This window comes from Triturus cristatus, chromosome 6 (genome assembly GCF_964204655.1).
Source record: "Triturus cristatus chromosome 6, aTriCri1.1, whole genome shotgun sequence".
Classification (NCBI taxonomy): Eukaryota; Metazoa; Chordata; class Amphibia; order Caudata; family Salamandridae; genus Triturus; species Triturus cristatus.
In genome coordinates this window covers 623,573,916-623,599,252 of record NC_140589.1, presented here as the reverse complement: position 1 = coordinate 623,599,252, position 25,337 = coordinate 623,573,916, and positions in this window count along the sequence as shown.

Below are 25,337 nucleotides of genomic sequence, written 5' to 3'. Positions count from 1 at the left end.
CCCAGCAGCTTTGATAGTGTGCCACTTCAGATATAAACAGGTCCGTAAGCACAGTCCCAGACACTTCTTCTGGGGCTACACTGACAAACCCTGTGATACGACTCTCCTTGTTCAGTTCTGGTATGCAGATGACAGTTTCTTGCATTTTATTTGCTTGTTTTTAGCCGTCTCTTTGTACTGCCTGACACTTGGTCAATCTCTGCCTCACTGCAGTTCTAATCATAGCGTTAACTTGCAATTAGCTGTAACCACTTGCTGCTCTATCAAAATCTGGTTGTATCCACCTTTACAGTTATCACTCCATATTAAATGTGACTATATATTGAGTAGCAGCACAATACCTTTATATACTGTAAGACCATCAGGTTCTCGGTCACCGATATGTAGATTTCTTTGCAATGCTTTCATTGTTTTTAACTTTGCTATATTGCTTGGAGTTGCGCTTTGACTTCATGTGCGTTATGCGTTAGTTCTGTACTTCAACTGCAATACATGTGGCACACACAAGCAGTTTGCTTGAACCACGGCAAACTCTCTGGGAGAGCACTATCAATATTTGGGTTACTTATCCTCCAACTCTTTGCCAGTTGTAGCGTCCTCCTCAGCCTGGGTACCCGCCAATGACCACACCCCACACGGAGCTTAGTACAACACGTCTTCATTCATCTGCGTGTAACTGCGAACCCAACATTCTAAACCATTATTCATAATATTCTGCCCTAACACTTATTTCACAGGTCTACGGAGTCTATCAGGAGCCAAAAGGGTTCCATCATTTCTAATTCGCAAGATACTACAATAACATGATTGAAAAAACAGTTATCATATACCACAGTTTCCGCTAGATTGAATAACTGAGGCCAGAAAGTCACGAAAGTGGCACAATAATGGTTACTAAAATCTAGTAGGGTAAGACCACATTTCCCTTTGAGAGCTGCAGCATCTTTAGGCCTATTCAAGGAATCTTTTAATTCCATGAGAAGCTACTTATGATCCCCTCTATTAAAAAACGGCTCTCACATGAAATGGCCAGAAGTGTAGAGAATTGAAATGTTGGCAACAGAAGTTCATTTTAATCCCCACAGCTCTGCCCTATTGTACAAAAAGGGAGGTTACTCCAACTCTCTAGAAATGCTTCTATGCCTGTATCTTATATAATAATGGGTTGATAGTCAGTTTGTATGTGTCTTCTAATTCTTCTGATTTCCAGATTCTCAAATATTTCTTTGGAGACCTGTTATATCCAGTGGCTAGAAAATGTGGATGTGGATAAGCTAAAAAGTAACATTTTTGTTTTGACTTGTTAACTTTATATCCAGCATATTTGAAAAGCCTGCCAATAGATCAAAGAGAGATTCAGTAGAGTAATTATCTGGTATTATATATACCTCTAAATCATTCACATATAAATTAGGCTTGGGAGCGCCATAACCAATGGTTTTAATTTCTGACGTTGCTCAATAGCTATTGCTAATAGATCAATACACAAAGTTAATAAGATTAGTGAAACCGGCAGCACTGTCTAGTACCTTGTCTGATAATAATTTTTTATATTAATATTTTAATCAGTTTCAGTGAATCTGTTGCTCCTTCCTATAGTTCATAATCTGGTGAGGAGCCCCATCTTGCTAAGGACTGTGAAGAGAGATCTCCATCGAACCAGATGGACATTTGTTATGCATCTATAAAGAGGAATGCTGCTCTAATGTTTAATACAGTCACATAATCAAGAACTTCCACCAGAAAATGAGAATTTGCGGCTCCCACCACCAGTGAGTTCAGAAATGAGGAATGGAAAGTTTACAACTATTAGTAAACCTGAAGGTCCTCAGACAATTTGATGGACATGAATAACAATAACACTTTGATAATGTCTTGGTGATAGCATGGCTTAATCCACTACACTAAATAAAAAAGACTAAATTATTCCATGCCCATCAGTTAAAAACACCTTTCATTTTTTTATGTTGTTTTTTAGAGGTACTATCTATGATCAATACCTCTGTAGAGTCTGTGTTTAATTTAGGAAAAGATTGGTCATCCACTGTTAATGCTTGATTAATATGAACTAGCCAGTTAGATGATGGTAATAGCATTTCCTTAGATGGTGTTAATAGCATTCCTGGTTGCTATCACTGCAGTAGTTAGATGCATACATCCATTTTGGGTACTTCCCATGGCTATATTGGTACCAAATGTGATTTCCTCTTCCTTACTCCAACAGCCTATTGCTATTTTAAACATTTACTGACATTGCAAGCACTAATACTGTTGCACATTACCAGCAGTATTATTGTCACAGTTTCCATTAACTTCTACAATTGATATAATGCAGAATAGCTGGAATGTTATCCAGTTTACGGGGCATTTATTACACACGACAGAATTAAAGGTGGATTCTAAAACAATTACTGATGAAGGGCGGGGGTTTCTAGTTACCATAGGAATGCACCCTGTCCAAGCAGGAACCACAGTCCTAGTCAGGGTAGGTCACAACACAATTACATTTTTCCTGTGCGCACCCTCTTGTAGCTTGGCACAGAGCAGTCACGCTTAACTTGAGAGGAAATGTGTAAAGTATTTGTTCAACACTTCATACAACAACACAGTGGAATCACCACAAAAAGATTCCACACCACTTTAGAGAAATAGATAATGCTTTTATCCATATAATGAGACCAAAAGACAAAATTCCAATGTGTAGAAGTTGAAATATAGTTTTTTTAAAGAATAAATGTCAAAATAGCACTTTCAAGCAATAAGTATTTAGGTGGGTTATCTGGTCATGCTAGACTAGTGCAAAGTCGAAAGTTCAGCCCAACCGCAATGTAGCATGGGCCGGGTAAAGAGATGCACTTGGGCCCACTGAAAAAAAGTACCTTGAGCCAGGATGCGTCACAAAGGATGCGAGGTGCAGCCAAGGCAATGCGTTGGTGTAGAGCCATGCAGTAAACAAGCTGCATTGATTTTCTCCAAGCAACTGCGGCTATGCGTTGGTTCTGACTGTAAGTGCTGGTTTTGAGGGCAATGATCCAGGTCCACTTCACGCAATGATGAGGATGCGCTGGTTCGGAAAGTGATGCACAGGGTCCTCTCCCCAAAATGATGAGGATGTGCTGGTTCCTGGGGGCGATGCACCGGGTCTGCTCCCCGCAACAATGGGGATGTGCTCGTTTAACTCATACAAAGGCAAAGATGCACCAGTTCTTATGAGAATGCATGGTCTTGGATGCAGAGCACCTTAGGCCTGACTTCCAAGAGTCCAGGACTGGGGTGGCACCACTTGGCAGGGGAGACTCACAGCTTGCAAAATTCGAGTGCAGATGCAGGTGGTTTAAGTCTTCGATATCCCTGAGACTTAGGAACATGAGGCAAGCTAGCAAGTCCTGGGAGTCATTCTGGGTTCAAGCGATATAGGTCAGTCCTTCTCACCCAGGCAGGGGAACATCAGTCAGCAGGGCAGCTCAGCAAGGCAAAAGCACAGCAAGGCAGAGTTCAGCAAAGATGCATTCCATCAGATTAACAGTCCTTTCAGCAGCACAGCAGCTCTTCTTCCTGGCAGACCAGTCACAGGTCCAGACATGTACTGATTTAGTAGTGGCAGAGGTCCAGTACTTATACCCATTGGTGCCTTTAAAGAAGGGGAGACTTCAAAGAAAGCTTTCAAGTGCACAGGGGTTCCTCCTTTCTGCCCTGGCTCCGGACACACTACAGGGGGGAATCAATCCTTTGTGTGGGGACAGGGCACAACCCTTTCAGGTGTAAGTGTCAGCTTCTCCTTCCCATCCTGCTCAGGATGGCCCATCTGCATGCAGATGACCACTCAGGCACACCTACCCTTCCTTTGTGGGTGACTGTCTAGAGGGAATGCAGGAAGACAACTGTCACCACTCGTATACTCCAGTGCAGGCAGAAGACCCCAAATGGCTAAAGTAAATAAATGTCAACTTTCTAAAAGTGGCATTTGCTAAACTAGAATTTAAAATCCAACTGCACCATAAGTTGTGGTTTTGAATTGTGTGTTCAGTGACACTAACCCTGAAAAGTCTATCTCTTTGCAATTACACTTAAAAGATGTAATAAGGCAATCCAAATATTATCCTATGGGAGAGATAGGTCTTACAGTAGTGAAAAACTAAATTGGGAGTTTTTCACTACCAACACATGCAAAGTTTAAAAGTTCATATCCTGCCTTTTAAGTAAACTACACCCTGCCCAGTGGGTTATATAGGGCCTACCTTAGGGATGACGTTTATGTATAAAAAGGGAAAGTTTAGGCCTGACTGGAGGGTTTACTTGCCAGGTCAATATGGCAGTGTGAAACTGCACAAACAGGCTCTGCAGTGCAGGCCTGAGAAAACGTTAAGGAGTTAGGTATGTGGGTGACACAATCAGTGCTGCAGGCCCACTAGTAGCATTTAATCTACAGGCCCAGTGTACATGTAGTGCACTTTACTAGGGAATTATATGGTAAATTAAATATGTTAGGTATGAACCAATATCTTCAGGGCGTTTCAAGATGTTCTGCTGTTTGCCGACGGATGAGATAGGACCGAACACAGAGCAATCTACTTAATATTTAGAAGCCATAATTGGCCCCTGGGAATCGTTAGGTCTTTTCCCTACATACAGCTGAACATCTTGAGACTCCTTTGAAGCCCCAGGCCGGATGGCCGTTGTAAGGGGGCGAAACACGTGTTGGCTATCACGGTTCTTGCAATGCCACGAAGTCTAAACGGCTTTCACGGTTCTTAGTATGCCACAAAACCTAAACCTTAATAAATTGGAATTTACTCCAAAGAGAAAGCGATTTTTGTACTCGCTCGGACACATTGACCTAGTCTCTATAACCGGAATGGGGAATGGGTTTCCCATTGTCATGAGCGAGTTGATACGTCTTTGGACTAACTCTATTATGAAATGTTCCCTGAGGCCCGGACCATTAAACCCCCCCTCCACCAAACATGAACCAATATTACCTTCAGTGACGGCCCGTGTAGGGCGTTTTACCGGGGCGGTGACGTGGCGCAGAGGAGGGGCTGGGTGGGGGGTTGCAAAATGCGGCATACGGCCCAGTTCAGGTAAGTTACGAAAAAAATTAATAAAACGAATTTCGATACAGCGCACGCAACGAAATTCGTTTTATTAATTTTTTTCGTAACTTACCTGAACTCGGCCGTATCCGACCCAGCCCCTCCTCTGCGCCACGTCACCGCCCCGGTAAAACGCCCTACACGGGCCGTCACTGATTACCATGAATAGGGGAGAGAGTACAAGCACTTTAGCTCTGGTTAGCAATAGTAAAGTGTGCAGAGTACTAAAGTCTGCAAAACGAGGTCAGAAAAAGGGAGGGAGGCAGGCAAAAAGTTGGGGGAGGACCCTAAGGCTGTCAGGTCTAGCATGGGTCCCACCCAGCTGAAAATGAGGAGAGTATCCAACCCCTTGGGAGCTTTTTTCACTAAGGCGAACAAATCTGGAGAGACCATCAGCTTTGGCGTGGTCAGTCCCCAGGGGCTGCTCCACCATAAAGTCCATTCCCTACAGGCAGATGGAACACCTCAACAGTTTGGGATTGTGAGGCCTCATCTGTATGAGCCACCTGAGGAGCCTGTGGTCTGAACCAGGAAGTGAGTTTCAAACAGGTAGGGTCTCAACTTCTCCAGTGTCCAGACCACAGCAAACACGTTTCTTTTAATGGCACTCTACCTCTGTTCCAGTGGAAGTAACTTCCTACTATTGAAGGCTATTGCTTGGAATAGGCCCTCCTCATTTAGCTGTGCTAAGACTGCCCCTATACCATGCTCTGAAGTGTCCGTCTACACAATGAACTCCTTGGAGAAGTCAGGGGCCTTTCCTGGCAAGCCTCGTCCAGATCACCAATCTTGGCTGCTACTTAGAAGCCAGCTCAGTTAAGGGGGCCACATTTGTGCCATAACCCTTAACAAATCGATGGTAATAGCCAGAGTCACCTAGGAAGGCTCTCACTTCTGTTTGGCTTTTAGGTGGTTCTCAAACCATTATGGTTTAAATCTTGGCTTGGAGTGGATGTACCTTGCCGCCACCTACCAGATGTCCCACATACACCACTAAACCCTGCCCAATATTGCACTTACTGACTTTAATGGTCAGGCCTGCCTGTTGCAGGGCTTAAGGTACCTCATGGAGGTGATGCAGGTGTTCCTTCCAGCTTGAACTATAAACAGCAATGTCTAAGTAGGTGGCACAGGCACAGAAAGCCTTCTTACCAGCCAGCCAGGACACTGTTAACCAACTGTTGGTAGGTAGCAGGGGCGTTCTTCAATCCAAAAGGCATCACTCAGTGGTACAACCATTGGCTATGATGATTAGGCAGGATACGGAAATTTATGGCATCCGCCTCGCAGGGCAGCAGAATAAAGTGGCACTCTTTGCTGATGATCTTATACTCACATTGTCTCGTCCGCATGTCTCCTTTCCGGCGCTACGCTCCTTGCTACAATCCTTTGATCTGGCTTCAGGTCTTAAAATCAACCATGGGAAGTCATGGGCACTGAATCTTGTGATACCTGAGGAGTAGATACCAGCCCCGCAAGCCCTCGTCCCCTATCAGTGGGCCATTAGCTCCATCCGATACTTGGGGCTCCAGCTGACCTCTTCACTTGCCACATGGACCCAAACAAATTGGCGGGAGTGTAGGAGAACCGTCTTGGACGACCTGAGGGGTTGGAAATCTCTGACCCTCTCTTGGTTGGCTCGACTGAAAGCTGTCAAAATGTCGATACTCCCAAAAATGTTGTACCTGTTCCAATGCCTATCCACCGCCATCCTGCAACGCCAGATTCAAAGCCTCCAGCGAGATATCACTGGCTTCCTCTGGGGCGGGTGCAGGCCTCGTTTCTCCAACAAGGTTCTCATGCTTCCACAGGATAGGGGAGGACAAGCATGCCCCAACCTGCTAGAATAGGGCCTCCCACCTCCGCCTCGTTTCAAAGTGGACAGCGATTGAGAGTGAGAAGGTCTGGTTCCATATGGACAGGGCGGTAACTGGACGAAACATCTGGGACCTTTCCTGACTCCATCGGGCCGCAAAATCTCGCAGCGCCTATATGGCAGTGCCCAACAAGATGGTGCTGGACATCTGGGACAGAGCAGCGGTGCGCAAGGGCCTCATGACCTTCCCTTCCCCTCATACCCCCCTAGCAGCCAACCCGTTATTCCGGCCGACTCTTACCCCACAAGTGTTCTCTAACTGGCGGGAGGGCGGATGCAGAACGATTCGGGATCTGACGCCGGGGATAAGCTCAAAACCTTTGCCCAATGTAAAGAGGAATTTCAACTCCTGGAGGGAGCTAGGCTCCAGTATGTACAATTACGGCACTGGCTGTCCACACCTGAGATGCAGCAGGCCGCCGCCCGACCATTCACCCCCTTTGAGCGGCTGGTACGCTCCTTTGACAAGTCAAAGGGACTTATCTCTCGAACCTACCAGATTCTGCAGTACCCCCCGCTGGTAACTGCTCACCCGTACCAGCATAAATGGCAATTGAAGTCTCCTACTGAAATTTCACCTGCTCAGTGGAGCCGCCTGTGGAGGGACATACCGAAGGATTATCATAGCATATCACAGCGAGGAACCGCGTATAAGATCATGACACAGTGGTACTATACACCCACTCGATTGCATAGGATGTTTCCTACATCCTCCCCGCTGTGTTGGAGATGTTCGAGCGCTCCGGGGGACTTTATACACATTTGGTGGGCATGTCCACTCCTGACCCTGCTCTGGAAAGAGGTCCTTAGTCACATCAAAGAGGTACTTGGCTTCCCTCTGCCTGATTCTACCACCACGGTTCTGCTTGGCCTTAAGCCTGATAATTTAAGAGCACTCACCCGTAGTGATTGGTACATTGCCCTCCATATGCTAGGGGCCGCTAAACAACTCATAGCACTATATTGGAAAAAAGCAGAACCCCCCCATTGCTGCTTGGTTCGTGCGCCTATGGCACGTAATGGCTATGGCACTGTTTACAGCGCGCCTGCAGTCCCGCGATACCCGCTTTACCAAAATCTGGCAACCACTGGTTCAATATCTCTGTAAAATAGACCACGCACGTCACCTACCCCTGAAACTCTGAGCCCTACACCTCTTCGAAGATGCTGTAGCCCCACCTGAACCAGACAGACTGCTTGCATCACCATAATGGCCCTGCTCCTAGCTCCCCTTGCGGTACGCACTGGTCAATTGACAGATTGGCGAACAACGCTGTCTCCCCCTGCCCCCTCACTGCCCTCCATCCTTCTCCGCGCCACCACTGTCTCAAAATAGTTCCCTTGTCATAGAAATCTGTCTTCCCCTTGGCCCTCTCGCCCTTTTGCCACTCTCTATCTGTTTATTCTTTACTTTCCCCCTTTTATGGGCCTCTTGCCTGCCTCTTTTTCCTCTCTCCACGTTATGATATTGCTTATGTTAACCATGGGTCTTGACCATTCCCCACAATTACCATCCAATGTTATGATACATGCCATATGTGGCCGGCCCAACAAGGGTTGTAGGTGACATGCTGTGTAAATCTACCTAGGCATGCCTTTATAACATCACCAGTACCTCCCCTCACCTTTGCGGCCGGCCCTACATAGGGTTGTGGGCCATGTGCTGTGTTTGTTCTTCGTATGAAAATAAAACAAATTTACAAAAAGGCATCACTCAGAATTGGTAATGGCCCTCTGGGGTTGAGAATGCTGACTTCTCTTTGTCCCCCTCAGTCAAGGCAATCTTCCAGTACCCTGATGTCAAATCAAAAGTATACTGAAGAATTTGGCAGAACCCAGCATGTCAATGAGCTTATCAGCTCTGGGGATGGGGTGTGCATCAGTCCTGGTGACTGAATTGAGTCCTCTGTAGTCCACACAGAACTGGAATTCTGTGGGGCAGCATTTTCTACCAAAACTACGGGGCTGGACCAAGGACTATTAAAGGGCTCAATCACCCCTAACGTTAGCATCTTGGAGACATCCTCCTTGATGCTGTCTCTCATCCAGCCAGACAACCTGTACATTTTGCTCTTTGCATGGGGACCAACCCCAGTGTCGACATCATGGACGCACACATGTGTAAGTCCAGGAATGAGGGAGTAAAATGAGGCAAACTGTTCCAGTAACTAGTAACAGTCACTTTGCTGTTCAGGGGTCAGTGTGGTAAGGGAGGTTGACAGCCTCCACTGACCCATCATGTTCCTGACCAAAGAGGAGGTCAGGAAGTGGTTCACTCTCCTCTTCCACTCCCTCATCTGTTACTAGGAGCATGCTCACTTTGGATCTCTCGAAGTGAGGCTTCAGTCGGTTCACATGGATCACCCTTAGGGGGTTCCTAGAGGTATGGAGGCCTCTCTTTCACTCCTTTATCTCATATGGTCCTGGAGAGCTATGGGCTCTACTGGCTCCATGACCCATATCTTTTGGCCAGACTGAAACTCCACCAGTGGGGCCTTCTGGTCATACCAGAGTTTCATAACTTCTTGGCTGGCCTCTAGGTTACATTTTGCCTTCTTCCAGAAGCACTACATCTGGTGGTGGAGGGCCAGAATGTAGCTGATCACATCCTGGGGGTTTTCTTGGGATCTTTCTTCCACCCCTCCTTGACAGGACTAAGAAAGTACCCTAAGAGGGTGCCCATGGAGCAGTTCAAAGTAACTGAACCCTACTCCTTTCTGCGGCACCTCCCTGTAGGCAAAGAGAAGGCATGGCAAGAGGACATCCCACTTATGCCTTATGGGGTCAGGCAAGCCCATAATCATGCCCTATCAAGGTCCAGTTGAATCCTTCAACTAGACCATTGGTTTGGGGGTGATAGGGGATAGTAAACTTATAGGTTACACCATACTCAACTCACATGGACTTCATGTACACTAACATGAAGTTAGCGCCTTTGTCTGACAATACCTCCTTGGGGAACCCAACACAGGTAAAAGTCCCCGTCCGAGCTCTCGCCATCACGGGTGTGATCACTGACCACAGAGGGATTGCCTCTGGGTAGCGGGTACTATGGTCCACCAAGACCAGGGCAAATCTATTGCCTATGGCTGTCTTGGGATCCAAGGGTCCAATGACATAGATGCCCTCCCTTTCATAGGGGGAGCCATTGATGGATAATGGAGTCAGGGGAGCTTTGTGCTTTTTCCCTGATTTCTCACTGGCCTGGCAAGTGGGACAAGATCTGCAGGATACATCTGAGGCTTTCCTCATTTGCAGCCAATAAAAGTGGGAGACAAGCCAGGCAAAGGTCTTGTCTTGCCCCAAATGCCCTGCCACAGGAATGTCGTGAGCCTGGCCCAGTAGAGAAGGTCCAGTAGCATTGGGGGACCACCAGCACATGGGCTGCCACAGATCCAGGTACCTTAGGCTCACTGTAAAGGAGATTGTTCTCCCAGTAGGTGAGGCCATCCCCAGAGGTTTCACCTGCTACATGAGCTGAGGCCTCGTGCCTCACTCTCTCAGGAGTGGGAAACTCCTGCGCTTTGCAGAATTTCTCGCTGGTGGGTCGACCCTCAACCTGCCAGCTGGCAAGCTCAGGCGGGTAATCTAGGGCAACAATGTCTTTCTCAGTTGGCTCTGGGTCCACTTACTCAGGGACCTCGATAACCTACATAGCTTGAACTTCAGGGACCAGTTTCCCACAACTTTTGCCCCTCTCCTTGAGAGTTGTCTGGGCCATTGTTCCAGGCTCCAGGCATCCTTGACTCCCATTCTGGGCAGCCATGGCTCGTGTGGTTATACAGGCCCACTCAGGCAATCCCATCATCTCCAAGTGAGACCTGAGCTCTACCTCCCTCCAGGTAGTGTGCTCCAGCTCATTTCCTAACAGAAAATCAATAGAAATGACAGGGCTTCCAGAAACTTTCAGAGAACCTGAGACTCTCCCTTCCCCCACTCAAAGGGAACCAGAGCCACCGGTAGATGGCTCTTGTGACTGTCGGCGACTACAACTTGGTAGAATATGTTTAGTAGGACCTGCTCTGCAGACTCCAGCTGAAATTTGACAGTAGTCATGCTGACTCCTGTGTCTTACAGTGTATCCACATGTTGCCCATTAATGGTTACTCACTACCTATACTTTGAAGCATTTGCAAGCATATGGAATTTTGGTACCATTTCTCTATCCCCCAGGGTTACTATGGTTCCCTAAATCTGTTCCCCAAAACTACCTAGGTCTACCGTCTACCCAAACACTACACTTGTCAACCCTAATGTTTGTCCATAAGTAGGGGGCTGTGCCCTCTTGGGACATTTGGAGTCACCCTTAGAGTGGCCATTCTTATAGCACTCTGTACAATCGGGTATAAACCTCCCTGTCCTATTGTCAAAGAACCCTATTTCCTTTGGATCAAACTGGAACTGGTTACCACTACTCCCTTGGGAATTATTTTGTTGGCCTTTGGGGAACTCCATGTTTTTAAGTTTTTCTCCCCCTTTCTCCTGTTAGTAGCCCTGTCCACCTTTGTGGGTGTTCCCCCCCGCTGTATACTTTTTTGGAAACTCTGGTGCTAGCCCAGAGGTCTGCCTCCTGGGTCAGTCAGCTGACTGTCAACTAGGTGCTGGTGCAACTCTGTAAAACAGATACTGTGCATATTCTCTCTCACGATCAAATAATGCAACCAACTAAAATCATTAACTTTGCTGCCCCTCGCCTAGCCATTCAGTGCCTTACTGGAGTAATCAATAAAATGTACCCAGGATCGGTTGGAGAGCTTCTGACTGTCCCTGAACATTTGGTGATACTTTTTGGCAGCAAGGCAAATTTGGTTTCTGGTTGGCAGAGGTATGCACCCTGTCCACGCAGGAACCACAGTCCTAGTCAGGGTCAGAACAGAACCAAAATTATCTTGTGCTCGCCCTCCTGTAGCTTGACACAGTATAGTCAGGCTTAACTTAAGAACCAATGTATAAAGTATTTGTGCAACACTTCATACAACATCACAGTGAAAAGACCACAAAAAGACCCCACACCAGGTTACAAAGATAGATAATAAATGATTGTATCAATAAAATAAGACCAAAACAACAAGCATCCAATGTGTAGAACTTGAGCTATGAATTTTTAAATAATAGATGTCAAAATAGCGCTTAGAAGCAATAAGCACTTAAGTGGGTTATCAGGTTGTGCTAGATCAGTGCAAAGTTAAAAGTTCAGGCCGACTTAGATGGAGCATAGGCCAGATACAGGGACCCACTTGGGGCTGCTGAATCACAGTACCTTGATCCGGGATGCGTCATCGTCGACGAGGATGCAAGGTGCAGCCGAGGTGATGCGTTGGTATCAAGCTATGCAGTGAACAAAATGTGTTGATTTTCTCCACACAAATGCTGTGATGCATCAGTTCTGATTGCCAGTGCTGGTTCCAAATGTCATGCTCGGCTGCTGCTCCCACAGTGGACGATGCGTCGATACAGAAGGCGATACAGAAGGTGATTTGCTGGTTCCGAGAGCAATGGAATCATTTTGCTGCACGTAACGACGAGGATGCTCTGGTTCCGGGGGGCGATCACCAGGTCAACTCCCCGCAACGGTGAGGATGCATTGGTTCTGACTCACACAAAAGAAAAGATGCTCCAGTTCTGATGACGATGCATGGGTTCTGGATGTAGAGCACCGTAGAAATCACTTCCAAGGGTCTAGGACTGGGGAGGCACCACTTGGCAAGGCAGACTCACAGCTTGCAGAGTCGAGGTGCAAATGCAGGTGGTTCAAGTCTTTGATATCCCTGAGACTTGGGAACAGGAGGCCAGCCAGCAAGCCCCTAGAATCACTCTGGGTTCAAGTGATGCAGGTCCAGTCCTTCTCACCCAGACAGGAGACCAGCAGGCAGCAGGTCAACTCAGCAAGGCAGGAGCACAGCAAGGCAGAGCTCAAAAAAGCAGCAGTCCAGTAGAGTAGCACTGTAGCTCTTTTTTCTGGCAGATAGTCACAGGCCGAGAGGTGTACTGTTTTGGTAGTGCCAGAGGTCCAGTACTTATTCCCAGAGGTGCCTTTGAAGTGGGGGAGACTTCAAAGAAAGCTTTGAAGTGCACAGAGGTTCTCCCTTCTTGCCCTGGCACCAGACACACTACAGGGGGGTAATCAATCCTTTGTATGGGGACAGGACACATCCCTTTCAGTTGTGTCAGCTTCTCCCTCCCATTCTGCCTAGGTTGGCCCATCTGCATACAGATGACCACTCAGGCACACCTACCCTTCCTTTTTGTGTGACTATCTGGAGGGAATGCAGGAAGCCAGCTGTCAGCCACCCCTGATGTGTATGCTAGAGACAGACAAATGGCACCAAATGGCTAACCATAAGTTGTGATTTTAAATTGTGAGCTTAGTGGCACTAAACTTGAAAAGTCTATCTCTTCACAATAGGGAATTAAACTTAAAAGATGTAATAAGGTAATACCAATGTTATCATATGGGAAATATAGGTCTAGCAGTAGTGAAAAACAAATGTGAGACTTTTTCACTACCAGAACTTGCAAAGTTTAAAAGTACCTGTCCTGCCTTTTAAATGCACTGCACCCTGCCCTGTGGGATCTACAGGGCCTATCTTATGGGTGGCTTATATGTATAAATTGTGAAGGTTTAGGCCTGGTAAGAGGGTTTAATTCCCTGGTCGGCATGGCAGTGTGAGTCTACACACACATGCTCTGCAGTGGCAAGCCGGACAAATGATTAAAGGGCTGCTTATGTTGGTGGCACAATCAGGGCTGCACTTTACTAGGGACTTATAAGTAAATTAAACATGCCAATTGGGTATGAACTAATATTACCATGTTTAGGGGAGAGACACAAGCACTTTAGCACTGGTTAGCAGTGGCATAGTGTGCTGACTCCTAATGCCAGCAAAACAAGGTCCGAAAAATGGAGGGAGGCAGGCAAAAAGTTTGGGGGAGGACCACCCTAAGGATGTCAGGTCTAGCAATGACACATCTACAAAAGAAAATGTTGTCCTTTGTATCATTTTGCCCAATGAAGGAAAGTGTGTACAATCACATTCTGACATGAAAATATGCCAACAGCATTGATGTGTATTTAATGTAATCTTTACTCAGGCGACTACCCTTGACCTAGTCTGAATCAGCTCTTTACTCATCGGCCGAACCCAAAGAATCAGATTCCCACCTTTCCTCGCCGAACCCACATAGATCAGATGCATAGTACCCCAAGGATCATCGCTCAGCCCCACGCTCTTCAACATCTAGATGGCCCCCCTCGCCGCTATCGTCAGACAGCATGGACTGAGCATGGTATCCTATGCCGATGACACCCAGCTCATGGTCTCCCTCACAAAGGATCCAGACACCACCTTCCAGGAAAGAATGAAAGATGTCTCTTCCTGGATGAGTAGCAGCTGTCTTAAGCTCAACTCAGAGAAGACAGAAGTCCTCGTCCTCTGACCCACCCCCTCAGCATAGGCCAACACCTGGTGGCCCACTGCCCTCTGCAACCCCCCACACCCATGGACCACACCCACAACCTCAGCATCATACTCGACTCCTCCCTCAGAATGACCCAACAGATCAACGCCATCTCCTCCCCTCCGCATCCTCTGCAAGACCTTTAAATGGATCCCCCTTGAATCCAGAATGACCGTCACCCAATCACTCATAACCAGCATACTGGACTACGGAAACGCCCTCTACGTCGGAATCAACAAATCCATGCTCCAAAAACTCCAGACTATCCAGAACACCGCTGCCAGACTCGTCCTTGGCATCCCACGACATGACCACATCACCCAGCACATACGAGACCTCCACTGGCTCCCCGTCGAGAAGAGATTAACTTTCAAGCTAATCATTTATGGTTACAAATCCCTTTAAAAACACCAGACCCCAATACCTCAATGAAAGAGTCTCCTTCCACGTATCCAAGAGAAACCTTCGCTCCGCCAACCTCGCCCTCTCCGAAACCCAGCACATCCGCAGAGCGGGCGGAAGAGCCTACTCCTGCATCGCAGCAAAAACCTGAAATGAGCTCCCAGTCAACATCAAACGTTCCCCCTCTCTGCACACCTTCAGGAAGAGCCTCAAGACCTGACTCTTTGGCTGAATCGGAGCTGCATGCCTGCCCCCAGCGCCTTGAGACCCTCAAGGATGAGTAGCGTGCTTTACAAATCACTGATTGATTGATTGATTGAATGCAGGACCATATGCACAAACTTCTTTTGTAATCGCATACAATGGGACTTGCAAAATTACTGGGTTTGCAACCTCAATCAATCAATCATGGTTGGTAAAGCGCAGCTACTCAACTGGATGGGTCTCAAGGCGCTGTTCCTCCGGTCTCAGGGGTGGCATCGGGGGCGGAGGGGTTTCCTGTCCTATCGGGTACGTGCGGGCCAGGTGCTCATGGTGATTCATCGAAAAGACAGGTCTTGAGGTCCTTCAGGGACCTGGACAGAGTTGGTGTCTGGCGGAGGTGGAGAGGGAGAGGGAGGGAGTTCAGTCTCTTAGCCATGAGGTAGGAGAAGGAGCGTCCTCCTGTTCTGGTCTTCTTGATGCAGTTTCGCCTTTAGGAGTCAAGTAGGTAGCCTCAGGGGGAGCAAGGCTCAGAGGACCACTGTCTGCTTTCCCGATCTTTTTCCAAATGGGAAACTTTAGAGAAAAAAAAGCAGTACCTGCCGCTTTAATGGTCACAAGCAGCTATAAAAAACATTCCCCATTTGAGAAATCAGATACAGGGGCAAATGTCTGCTGTTCTCTGCAGGCCTCCATTCCTGCCATCGCATCCATTCACAGAGGGAAGCAAACTGTGAACCATCCTTATTAATATTCATCATGTAGGTCCCCTGGAAGTGAATAACTGTGGTGCGACCTTTTAGTTCATAGGTGGAACCTCAAATGACATTCCCATTCACATCCACTTGGTGTGCATATTGCACATCCCTGGTTTTCAAATGAGAATAGTACATCAGGCCTAGGGTTCTTCACTCTCAACCGTCCTGTGGATGTAGTCGCACTTGCAGTACAAAGTTTTGGGAAAGGGGAGCCTGTGATATGTAAATGCAGTAAGTTTAAGTTCGCATGTGCATTTTTCAGAAGTTGCATATCTACCTTTCAAAAGACACAGGACAAAGACCTAACAATGAAGAAAAAAAGTTCTCTTTTTTTCTGAAAAGCGATAAGGCGGCTAGTTTTTCACCTCTTTGAGAGAATCCAATTACCTGGGTCTTTATGCTCGGCTCCTTTCCATAAGTGGGCATTTCTTCCCCTTAGTATAATCTTCTCAGCGGGTGCTCCGCCCTAACGTTGTGCTGTCTTTCAGCGCCTCGCTTATTACGAGGCTTTCCAGGCTGCCGCTCCTCAAGATGCTAATCCAAGACCCAGTGCCCCTGCCTAACTAGCATGTAAGGAAATATCAGGAAACGATCAGTAGCAAAACTTAAAACAAGTGTTTGATGGGGCTCGCTTCGGCCTTTACAAGAGCCTTCAAGAAGTCGAGTTTGCTGACATATCAATTCCCTTCAAATGCTTACCCCTAGGTTTGCTGCCCGCTTAAAGTGTGTGATGTGGATTCATTTCAAGTTTGAAGAGTTCACTTACTTTTGAAATTATCATATTTGTGAGTTTTTAAGTTACATTTTTCATATGAGGATAAGAAATTACAAGGTGAAGATACAAAAGAAAAATCTTATTTTGTCTGTGACTTATGATGATTTTGTCTTTGACCTTTTGTCCCACAAACATCAGAACTCCTGGCATATGAAACTAGACAAATCTTATGATTTTTTTGGGCATAAAAATACACATATTCACATATTCTGTTTCCTCCGACCTTTAGAGGCCAGGGGAAAGGTCGGGAGCATTCCATTTCATGGCTTCCTGTGTTTTATGTTTTTTTATCTTGTCTTGGCTTGTCTCTGTTTCCTGTTATTTAGTAGCAGTAAGCTTATTCTCTTTTCTCTACCCTCCCACTAAAAATGCTTTAAACACAGTATGGATGTCATTTAAGGGTAACCAGGGGTCGCAGCTGCGACTCCTGGCTTCCCCCCTTGTTACCCCTGGCACTGTCTTTGCGACCCCTGGCCCGAGAAGAGGAAAAAATCAGGGCCAGTAACACAGTGGCAACTTGTCCTTATGGACGTCGGTTGAGGCTCCACTCTTCAGTCTGTCCATTTTTTTAAATTCCACTAATAGTGAGTAATAGTCCATTATTCACTATTACTGCAATACAAAGATGAGTACAATTAGTTGGAACATAACCTTCCCTAATAGCTGCGGTAAGTAACAAAATGCATTTACATGTTATGTTTTGTTATGTTATGGTATGGTATGTTATAGAGTTTTGTAGTGCGCAAACAGCTACTCAAATCGCACTTTGCAGGCGCTAACAGGAAGGTAGATGACAGAGTGGCTCAGAAATGGCCTAAAGGTTTATCTAAATAGATATGTTTTTAATTGTTTCTAAAGCTTAACAGATTGTTCTTAGACCTGAGCTGTAAGGGAAGAGTGTTCCATGGCTTAGCAGTGAGGAAGACAAAAGATCTACCTCCTCCCCTCGGTCTCTTTATTCTGGGAACTGTTAGGAGGGAAAGATCGTTCGATCTTAGTGTTCTTTGTAGCTGTATATGGAGTGATAACATGTATATTGTGTGCATGCTTGCACAGGAGAGTGTTTACATGAGGGTGTGTGTAAGTTTGAATGTGCCTGTATGTGGAAGCAAGTGTGTGTGAGTGAAAGTGAAGGTCAAAAGGCGTGTGATGTCACTTCTGCTACCCCTGGCATTTTGGTAAATTGGCGTCCATGGGAGGTAGAGATCATCTCTTGGAAACCTGCTTACATTTGCTTCTCTTCAACAGCTTGCCACAAAACTCCAAAAACAAGCTGATGATGCCAAACCGGCTGCTACAAGATTGAGGAAAACACGCTTCATAAAGGGGTGAAAGCTGAGAATGACTGGTATGGTGACCTTACACTCTCTGTACCTCTTCTGTTAGAATCTGGCCTTGAGGAACCCACAGTGGCACAAAGTCATTAATTTTAACAGCAGAGAAAGAAGAACATCTGTACTAACCAGAGGACCCAAATGAGTGAATTGGCCGGCTCCTGAGATACTCAGGAGACGAGGTGTATACTCTTGATTTATGTGGTGGGCTGCTACTGAGGGAGCTGAGAACTTGAGGAGGTGCATCCCTTTATCACAATGGAAAAGAGGTTTACACTGCTTAGGTTTATTGTGTTTGGTACAGATCAGTTGCAGAATAATTCGATTTGCATCAGAGAGCAGGTGTGACTGCCGAGGGTTCTATTAAAAAGAGGCGCATAGAGAGAGAAAAAGTAATCTATTTTCAATGTTCACACCTCACTCCAAAAGAAAATCCATTTTTTTCCACCCATATTAACTTTGCTCCCCTTTAACCTATTTTCACTGAACTTCAGGCTAGAGGCATTCAAGGTTCACCTTTTTGGTGTACCACATTTGGGGCACATTCAGTCAAAGGGTATACAAATGATACGGTGGGTACCAAATCTATTGGCTTTACCATACTAATGAAATCACCATAGGCAACTTCTGAGAAAACAAAACAAGTACTGATAAAACCTATAGCTCAGGGCTATGAAACCTGTTGGTATTGCCAATGCCGTTTTAAAAATCATAGTTCTCTGTAACAATGGCACCATATCTATGGTAGCAATTTTGGAATGGGATGTATTACACTCTTACAATGCGCCTTAAAAGATGGCCACTGTGGATGCACGCATGTCCACTGCGGCCATATTTAGATGCATTCTGTTATGATCACCAAATCCCATTCAAAGATGGTCATATGGATCCACTTACAGCATCCATCTTTAATGCAATTTATTTTATTTGAACAAATCCCAATCAAAGGTGGATGGCATTGATGCATGTACATGAGTAGCAGCCACCTGTGAATGGGATTTGTTCAAATAAAACAAAATCCACTTGGAAATACCAACTGTTGAAGCATCCTCCATAAAAGTTGGTCACTGTGGATTGAGCAATATTTGGATTTATTCTGCTATGTTTCAACAAATCCCATTCAAAGATGGCCATGTAGATCCACCAACATTCACACAGCCATGTTTGCACGCATTGTATTTGAATCAATGCTATTCATAGATAGCCGCCATGGATGCATACACATCTGCAGTAGATACCTTTGAATGGGACTTGATAAAATAAAACAAAAGACATTTGAAAATGCCCACCAGTGAAGCGTACACATATGAACGAGCGGGTAATCATACCTGAATGGTAAATAAAACCATTTTAAGATGGCCACTGTTCAATAGAGCTGTGGGTGGTGAAAATGAGCAAGGGGTTTGAGAGGGGCAAGTGGATGCAGGGTGAAGGGTTATAAAGGCACTTAAAGAGGGTGCTAGAGGTTGGGGGGCAGGGAAACAGGGAGGAGAAAAAATAGTCCCACTCATGTACTGCAAAGCAAGGTTTGATGTCAACAGTGAAATAGTGCATCATCAAATCAAAATGCTCTGAGCCTTACAATTCCTCAGACACCAAACATGACTTTCCTACCTACTCCCAATTGACAGTTACCACTTATTAAGTGAAATAAGGAAACTCAATGTTGTCCTTTGGGAAAGGTAGTCATTAAAACTGAATTGAGGAGTTTTTCACTACTAAGAAATATAAAACTTAAAAGTATATGTCCAACTTCTTAAATACAATGCACCCTGCCCTAGGAGCTGTTTAGGGACTACCTTAAGGTTGACTTATATGTAATAAAAATGAAAGGTATAGGCCTGGCAAAAGGTGCATTTTTCCAGGTGGATAAGGCAGTTTAAACTGCATACACAGGCTGCAATGGTAGGCCTTTGACATGTTTAAAACATCTACTTAAGGGGGTGGCACAATAAGTACTGCAGGCCCACTTGTAACATTTAATTTACAGGCCCTGGGTGCATGTAGTACTCTTTACTAGGGACTTACAAGAAAATTAAATGTGCCAATTAGGTGTAAGCCAATTTTACCACGTTTAAAGGAAAGAGCACAAGCTCTTTAGTCTAGGTTAGCAGTGGTAAAGTGTGCAGAGTCCTAAAGCCCACAAAAACAGGTTCAGAAAGTAGGAGGGGTGAAGGCAAAATGTTTAGGGGTGATCCTGCAGATAAGGGCCAATTAAAAAAGGTAGAAACATAATAAAAAGAAAAGAAATACATCACATAGGGGCATGAAGCAAAGCCCCGTACTTGCATATCAAAGTCTTTACAAAACCACCACACTTAAAAAGTCATGAATTCCAACAGTTAAGATACATACAAAGTCTATATAGAGACCTTTATAGGTAACCTTGGGGCTGATCAAAATAAAAAAACAACATACAGGGAAGCTTAAATTCCAACTAGCATATAAGACAATTGTCATTTCAAATTACCAGGGATTTTGCTGGAAAATGATCAGTTGGAGCACAGAGCTGAAATGTATAATAAATTGGACTAATATGCTTTCTCTCCATATAGGTCAATGGAGCTGAAAACTGTGACAAAACGTGTTACTCTCAGCAAAAACATACCTAATGAGCAGGTAGCAGGATCTTCTCCACAAGGAAGTAGTAGGCAGCATTCAGGGAAGATATAATTTATGCATACATATTAAGTTCATTATTCTTCCATAATCCTGCTTCTACTTGACAAGTTTGATAGGCTACTAGGAAACGTGCAAAGGTACAGCCCTCAGCCTTATAGCTTCCAAGTTTACCAGAGCCACAAAAGTTTGCACGCATATAATCAGTGTCAAAGGAAGCTTCAAACTAATATAATACAGCATCCATGTTTGATTAAAATAATTGGAACGTTCAGGTTTACACATGCAATTATTAATACTGCACTACATAGGAGTATATGAACATGATACAGGCAATATTTAATTTTGTTTTCGCACATTTCTTGTTGTAGTTGCAGCACTTGTAGTAACAGACGCTTCCATGTTGTCACTGCATGGCCATAAAGGTTCATTTAATTGAGCCAGGTTTGTATTGTCTCTTGTTTGTTGTTCCTGGTGAATGACAGGAATTCTGTCTTGAGAGGTTGAGCTTCAGATGATCGCTGGACATAAATGTCTGGATGATGTGCAGGCATTGTATGAGGCATTGGATTTGTGAAGCAGAAGAGAATGTCAAGTAGAGTTGTTTATCAGCATAGTCAAACATTTGGTGCTCTTATCTGTGAGTACAACACCAGGCAACTCCATATATAGTTTGAAGATGACAGGGGACAGTATGGAACCCAATGGTGGACTCAGCAGGTGACAGGGATCCTTTGGGGCGTGGAGGTCCCCATGTGAACAAACTGGTGTTGCTTGGAAAGGTAGAAAGAGATCTAGTGAAGGACATTTCTGGTGAATCCCATTCGAGACTGCATGGTACGTATCAGGATGGGCTGGTCAACTGTGTTGTAAGCAGCTGAGAGCAATATCAGGAGGTAGGTATTTTCTTTATTGGTGGTCAGGAGGTCATTGTCTAAGATGTATAAGATAGCGGTCTCTGTGCTGCAGCATGATCAGAAGCCAGTAGTCATGCAGGAGGTGGTAGCATTGATGTAATCTTGGAGTTGAACATAGACTGCTGTTTCAATTATCTTGTCTAGCAATTGTATGTGAGTGATGTGCTAGTAATTAGGTCTATTGCAGGTTTCGTTCTGTCCAGCTTTGCCTAGTGATTAATTCAACACATTTACTGAGTACTTAAAATCTTAACTATGCATTGCATCACTGTAATTGCCATTTGCAATCATCAATACATGTGGACTTTGCTATTGGGAGAGGTCCAGGCATAATAATACCCTAATGAGAATCTCCACTCAAGGACGCTTTGCTAATGATGAAAAGAATCTTACCATTTGCTTCTACACCAAGTTCCCTCCACGCCTAGGTTGCAGGGCCCTTTTGATTACAGTTGCAATTATTTGGAATATTTTACTATCAACGATGAGGAATGCAAAGGGTGTTGTATGGTTTCCAACTGTCCTGTTGCTGGCTCTATTGTATTTTGTGCAGGTGAAATTTATATTTTAGTGTTTTCCTATTGTCAATGTTTACTAATGGACATTAATGGACCTTGACAATAGTAATAAAATATGGCCTAAGAAACCTTGAAACTAATGTTTAACTAACTGAAGTTATGATGATGACAATAGTGGAATTGCTGTCCTCTGGTCTATACCAGAATCATCTTCACGTTGCAATTCACGTTTTTAGGTGCAATTTGGGATTTATGTCACAATGATATACCTTATTAATTTCTGATTTGTGAAAAAAGTCGCCCGATTGTGCCATCTATGGCAGGCACCAGCATTCAGATGCATGCATCATACTTTATCTCATTCACTGCAGGATATCAATATCCAGTCAACCACATATAGTGCTTAGTTTTAAACGGTAGTTGCGTGTGGGGCGCAATAGCACTTGTTTCTGGGGATCGGCACTTATTTTTCCTCATCAGACATTTAAAGAGAGCAAGATAGAGAAAAACACGCAAAGGCGAAAGAAAAAAGGAACTGAAAGATGGAAAAATCGTCACAAGGAAGAAAGTAGGGACCTGCAAGAGTAAGATAAAGGAACAGGGAGTATCTGGTAGTGGATTAAAGAGGCGCTGAATACACAGCTTTCGTATTCAGGATGAACTGCCACTTTGCGGAGAACATCGTCAGTCTGTCAAGGAGACAGGCTGACGCTGTTCTCCGCTTAGTGGCATTTCATCCTGTAGCCACTCGGACATTAAGTGCCACGAACTCGCTGATACATCGCGGGATTCACTACCTGCTCTCACATGCGACTTCCAAACTGAATAGGACTTTTCGGTTCATCCTTTTCCCACACAGACGTGTAAATTGGATACACGCTACCTATATTGGCAGACTCCCCCACACTTACAGGGTGCCCGGCTGGGTCCTATGTAAGTACTACTTCCCCCATCACACTTACTTTGGGTGTATGCACCACCTCCTCACAAAACATCGATTTTAACACAGGTGTCCCACAGTTCATAGGTCCTGATGAGACCTCATGTGTTTTAAGAGGTCGAAACGTCGTTGGCACACCTGCAAAGTGAACTATTGTACTCAGCCTCCGTCATTGTTACAGGGGACTGTGGATGTTAATTGCAAATTGATCAGTTGGTCGCTTTTTTACTTTTCTGTATCCTTTTGAAACCTTCATGTATGTCACTACTTGTCACTTTAGTTTATAGGTTTCACCTTTCACTTGGGACACCGCACACAGTTCTTTTAACCCCCGTTTGTTTGGACTTTTTTAACTTAATATAAATCACAATGCATTTTACCTACTGGGCTCCATATGTGCTTTTTTGAAAACTCGTACATCTTCTCCTAGACTATTGCCATTGTGCTGAATTTGTATCATCATTATAAATACTAGGTTTATTCTCATACCAATTGCGTAAGTACCATTGTTTTCTTATAATGTAATATATACCCTGGTTCCGTGTGAGTAGGGTGGTCCTTGTCTCCTATGAACGCCAAAAAAGGACGCTGGCACTCATTTTTTTTTACAAAATAAGCACTGCCCACAAAACAACCTCGGGCACCATGTGCGGCTCTCATACGGAAAAGCTTGCCAGCTTTTGAACAGCAGTCTCAAAAAACTTACACAAAGGACTGCAGAACAATATACAAGCAGCAAGACAATTACATCACTCAAGGTATCAGTGTTGCATGGCATTGTTTACTTCTAATTAGTAAACAATTTCTTTAAATTATCTGGGATCCTCATTAAATATTACAGCTACTTACAACCAATGGATAATTAGGAGTTTAATGAAGTGTATAGCAGCTTGCTCAAGTCTAGCGTTTGCTTCTCTGCTGGGACTCTGTTTTACTTTGTACTTATCCTTGAGCAAAGCCACTCTACAAAGTCACTTTGGCAATAAAGAAGTATTTAATTAGATTAATGAATTTTTATCACCCCTCGTAGGGATTAAGCTAGTTAAATCCTGGTGACAACAGAACAGCACATTTTTATTGCTAAATGTTTAGGGATGGCACTACTTGCATTGCTGTGGCAGGCTCTTTAATTCAGGCAGCTCTGGGCATATCTGCCTCACTTTCCCTGACAGGCACTGGATTTTTGGCAGGGACAGGCTGTGCCTTCATTGAATTTACAAAACTAAATTAAAAAACAAGCATTGTTCTTTTCGTGCTATTTTTTCTCCTTGTTGTCTTGGAATGTGTTACGTTCAAGTGTTCTTAAAAATGCCACTTGGAGGCAGGAATTAAAATGCAGTGTTTCAATTCACTGCATATGCTTAGTGATTCTGAAACGAGTGCCAATGTGCAGGGGCTTCTGAGAAATAATGAATGTGAACTGTGTCTCGAAAGTGGGAGAAGATGATTGTGAATAAGACCTCGGGGGCTTGATTGCATAAACTGCTTAGGAGCTGCAAATGTGGACCACAATGATATTTATCACCCTTGTCTAGCGGTGTGCCAGTTATTAGGTCTAGCGATAGTCAGGGCAACTGGAATTATGCGGCAGGGGCAGGACAAATTATGCAGCAGTGTCGAGTAAATTATGCAGCAAGAAAAAACTAATTATGTGGCGTAATGCAGCACATTTTGTGTTTGTACTACTTCATGATGTTGTTCTTTTTACACTTGTTGATACTATATCGACATTGGTTGCACATCATTATTACAAATTTAACACCCAAATATAGTAATAAGCAACAGAAAGGTAGCCAGTCAACCTTTGCAATAGGCCTTCCCCTTTGTGACGCATCTTTAGTAATTTTTTAACCGTTTTGGATAGAAACTTTTTCCCATGTTAAAATCTGCCGATTATGCAGCAGATGACCGACTATCTGGCAAATGCAGCAAATCTACAATTATGTGGTTGCACAATGGCATAATTCCAGTGGCCCTGGACGTAGCCAACACCTCTTGTTTTACTATTGAATAAAATGCTTACTAAACTGGGCTTTAAGATGGTCCTCTTCTTCCATTGGTCTAATATTGTGTGATTCCCATTTTCATTCGGCCACTAGAGTTTACACCAATGGGGCAGCACACTTCAGCCATTGGCGACCTTCACTGTGAATGGCGACTGTCCGCCCTTTCACAAAGAGCACAGCACTAGGTATCTAGTTAATGTAGGTGCTGACGACAGAAACGAAAATGCACAGATCCATTGTGTGTCAGCATAGTGCAGTAAATAGGATCAGAATACTGCCCCAAATCTCATAAATTGTATTCTTCTGAAAAATCAATAAAATCGTTTTTCCTTAAGTAGCCAGGACCAACCTGTCAATTTGTGCTTTTGCCACCGAAAATATTTCTCCTTTTAGGCAATGTTTATATTTTGATTGACAAAGGCCCGGAAGCTTCTCGAACA